Source organism: Triticum aestivum, chromosome 5B (assembly GCF_018294505.1).
Source record: "Triticum aestivum cultivar Chinese Spring chromosome 5B, IWGSC CS RefSeq v2.1, whole genome shotgun sequence".
NCBI classification, from domain to species: domain Eukaryota; kingdom Viridiplantae; phylum Streptophyta; class Magnoliopsida; order Poales; family Poaceae; genus Triticum; species Triticum aestivum.
The window spans coordinates 531,516,565-531,521,027 of NC_057807.1; the positions used below are offsets into that span (position 1 = coordinate 531,516,565).

The window sequence follows — 4,463 nt, forward strand, 5'->3', positions numbered from 1 at the left end:
CTGGTTGTCTGCCCAGGCCATGTCGGATCCAACGTGGCAATCCGACATGGCAAAATTGCGACCAATTCAAAAGGTCGTTACTTAGAATCAGCCCGGTCCATTTCGATGCTTTAGATGGGCCGAGCCCATTAATTCAGCCTTTTTAATATATTTTTATGTTAATTTTTGCTAGCTACATGGGCCTGGCCCAGTAATTCGGACTTTTAAATTTCTTTGCCTATCCCTTTTGACAGATTTTTTTGTCTTGTTTTTTCTGGGCCATTTCTTTGCTGGGCCTCTGAAGTTTTCCCCTTAGAAATAATTGTTCAATATATCTTGGGCTGGGCCGAAATAATTGATCCAATCCAACTTCTTTTATTATGCCATTAACATTACAACACATCACACTATAAGTTATCTTGGGCCTAGCCCAGTTCCGGTACATTTTCAAAGCAACATGGAATATTGTACATCAAACAAAAGAAAATATCTTTACATGCATTCATTCTAGCAGTACATATCTTTATGTCCAAGGAACCAGTAAGTGCCAAACAAAACTATTCTACAGCAAAGAAAAGAAAATAGATGACAAGACATCACAGAAGTTCCTATTGTCCTCCTGCTTCAACATTTGAAAACCTTCACCTGGCAGTAGATCAATCATGAGTGAGAAACAATACAACAGCAAAAAAATGTTCAGAAGATGCAAAAAATAGCAATCATTACACATGGTATTGCGTACAGATTGTAAGTCATGGATCCATTACACATAGTTTTTGTGTTGTGGACTATCTTCATGCAATTGCTACTTGGTAAGGCATTACAATGCTCCAGGAAGTGTACCACACTACAGTCAACAGTCTACAACATGCACAACTAGGAATTGTAAGTCATATTGCATAGTCAGCAGAAGCATACTAACATCACAAAGGTAGGAGAGTATAAAGTGATGATCTAGATTGAGTTACCATCGGTGAGGAGGTCGATTATCTCCGTGGTGTGCTTGATGATGCGCACAGCCATGATCTTCTTGCCATTGCATCCATGCGCTCGATTATGGGGGTACCAATGCATCCAAGTAGAACAAAATCACCACATTAACCCACAACTTCAAGTACAAGCTAAGTATATATCAAGTGTCAATGAAAATAAGTTGAGAAAAACACTGGAAATAATTATATCATGTCATGCAAAGTTCAAACCAAACAAACATATGCATGCCAAGGTGAAATATTACAAAGAAAGCACTCATCAGGTAGCAGTGCATACAAAATCTTTGTTTTAGTAGTAGAAAATACTCTCTGTGTAAGCAGTAGTAAAAACTCATGCACTACCAAGTTAACAACTTTGAGTCAGAAAAGCTAGAAGTGTCTCTTAAGAGAGACCAGAACTTAGAATTATGGCACATATCATATTCTGAACAGCATCGACACCATGGTAGTAACAATTAACAATAGTAGGACATCAATGGGGCACAACTTAGTTAACTGCAAATAGACGGGCGGACAGACAATTACCTTCTCGAGGCAGGGGCGGGAGTCCTTGAAGTCAAGGAAGATGATCGTGAGGGCGACGGTAATGGCACTCCATGACATGTTGAGGCCGAGCAGCAGCGCCACGAGCATGCCCAAGGTGATGGCGTTCATGCCGAAGGTGATTTTCTCCCTGGATTCGGTGCATGGAACAGCTCCCTTCCGTTCCCAACAGCAGCAAGGTACTAGTGCTGCTGCCGTGCAAAGAAAAATCTTGTAATCATGATAGAATGCTGGGATGGCAGGAAGTGAAAATCCTGTCTTACAACATGAGCAGAGCACTAGTTACAAGCATGATAGAAGGCTGGGTGAAGAGTACACGAAACTGAACCAATCCGTTCAATTCAAAGGGTGTATCTTCTGTAAATGATGCTACCAATCTCAGTTTCATGCATATATATATATATCGCAGAAATTTTATTAGATAATCCTAACTCCATACTTAACAGATCTTCTATTCCTTGCCACAAGTAGTAGTAGTAGCATAGCAGTATATATATTAATCTGACTAAACTGAACCAACACCACAAGTCTGCATATAATGAAGTTACTAGGCAGGGATCATATAACATGAGGCAGATGGATGATTAGTAAACATGCTGGGTGGCCAAGAAATGGACAGCATATAAAATACTCCTACTACTGTAGTAGTTAAGATGATGAGACAAAGGAAAGCAGCATGCAGAGTTCCTAATGCACTATCACAGAGAGGAATATTAACCAACCAGCATGTCCATCATGCATTCTCCCATATCCATGATTAAAACCAGCAGCATGATTAAAACAACCATTAATTGGGTGGGATTAGATAGTCTCTTGTGTAGACACACCGTATGTACATCATCCGTGCTAAACATTAGTTCACAACACTGATGCTACTATGCGACCACAAATTGAATGACTCGACACAAAGGCGGGGATAGCACCTAGATCCAGGCACCTCATCAGATGGCGCTGGAGCAGATGAAACAGCCAAACTAGGACACATTGACATTGCTTTCTACTAATATGAAGTTGAACAAAGACTCGGGCTAACCATGGTCTAGCACCTTGATGTTCAAGCTTGATACAAGGTACCAAGTGTAGATGAACCCAAGATAATTATACAATCAAACACACATGATTTTCATAGGAGAACCGATGCTCAAGTCCTACAAGCAACTACTTAGCCTAACGACTTCAATAGAAAATTTCAGGTGTAACATAAAAGATATCATCAGCGCTGCGAAGTTAGAAAACCACAACGAGGACCTAGCACTAGCAGCAACATACTTTGGATCATATATCTAGGCTAAAGCATCATATTCTCACAAGCATTTGTGCATCAAAATCACTACTGAAAATAAAAAGGATGGCATGTAGAAATAGTAACAGGCTGCTGTAGTAGTATATATTCATGGAAAATCAATGAAATAACTTGAAGGTTCCATCAGGTTGATGTAGTACTACTCCGAAGGTACAACTTGTCCACCTAGTGCCGCCAACAGCAAATCTGCCAGCCAAAAAAAAACAAATTTGTTTCACCAATAATGCTGCAACAAGATGATGTGTAGTAATTAACAAGATGATGCATAGTTGGTATTTGCAATAGCTGAGGTACATGTACGTATATATTTCTCTAGTTCTAATTCCCTTACATGAGTTCCATATATACATATAATATATAAGCCTACCTATAACATCCTACAATCATGAAACTGTCCATTCCTATATGAACACCAGAACATTTGCAAAAAAGACCATGCTGTTGTGTATCAACATACTGCTACACTAGATCAGTTAAGTAAAACATGATTGTCAGGTAACGCATATATAAGATTGTATTTCACAGCATATAGCACGCAAAGCTAAGATGACAACGACGTGTGCAAATCCTAATCATATACGGTTGTTTCCAGCATATAACGACGTGTGAGAATTAGCAACTTTTTCATTGCAACTGAATGTTGGGGCTCTGCCAGATCTGATACAATAAAGATAGAGTACTGCCATTTTGGATATGTGTATGATTGGTGCTTTATAAGATGTTGAGATGCATGGTCTGGAACATGCATATATTCTTTCTTGAGAATATTATTAACTCTTGGCAGCACTGTTGGACACTACTACTATCATCTTGTACTACTGTCACACATGTCAATGACCAAACAGTCTTTCAGAGCACAAGCCCATGCTTCGTCAATTCCTGGGGTAAGCAAAGGGATCAATCGCCGCTCAACTTCGATTGGTCCTTATATCTGTGATAAACATTGCAGCCCTTGCAAAGTTCATCTCAGAAATGAGAAAAAAGGAACCACGCCAAAAGAAAAATAGTAGTAGAAAACTACGGAGCAAATCCATTATTCTCACATCACTGCTTCATACTAGTACAGTGCGCATTACTCATCATTCAGTTGTAACTGGAAAATCATCTTGAGGGTCTCAGAAAACACAGAGTAACTAAAGAAGAAAACAAATCAATACTGATCCTACGATTACTAGTAGCACCTGTGAATCAGATCGCACTACTGGTTAAGTTTCTGAAGAAACATGAATGAATTAATGCATCTACAAATGAATAGGAGCATTGCCAAATACCACCATCAACGCAAATTAGGTGCCACATCAAGAAAGTAAGAAACCTTTCCGTTTGGCCGGCATCACTGAAGCGTCAAGGCCTCAACCAAATCTGTCGCCATCACCAAGGAATTAACTAGCAAAAGATGAAGACGGTAATCGAATGGGTCTACTGCACAATAATATTTCGTCAGAAAACTAAAGACATCGAGAAAAGGAAATGAAAAGAGGGGGCGAGATTGACCTTGCAATCGAACTTTCCCTTCCACTTGGCGGACGAGGGGGTGTGGAGTGGAACAACGCCGCCACGCAGAGGTGGCTCTGCAGGCCCGGGAGGCCCTTGCTCCACGAGGCGGCCGCCTGCATCTCCGCCGGCGGAGGACGAGTATGTCACGC

General features: G+C 40.4%; 1 long non-coding RNA gene across 2 annotated transcripts; it reads right to left on the reverse strand.

Annotated features, from left to right (window-relative positions):
- Nucleotides 1-331: 331 nt before the first annotated feature.
- On the reverse strand, nt 332-4,463 carry LOC123112966 (uncharacterized). 2 transcript variants are annotated; one of them, XR_006455831.1, is made up of 4 exons: nt 4,312-4,463; nt 4,133-4,239; nt 948-3,003; nt 332-624 (listed from the first exon to the last, which is right to left on the reverse strand). It is a non-coding gene; the product is annotated as an uncharacterized lncRNA (long non-coding RNA). The 2 variants fall into 2 exon arrangements; XR_006455832.1 differs by having other exon boundaries at nt 4,133-4,236; nt 4,312-4,457.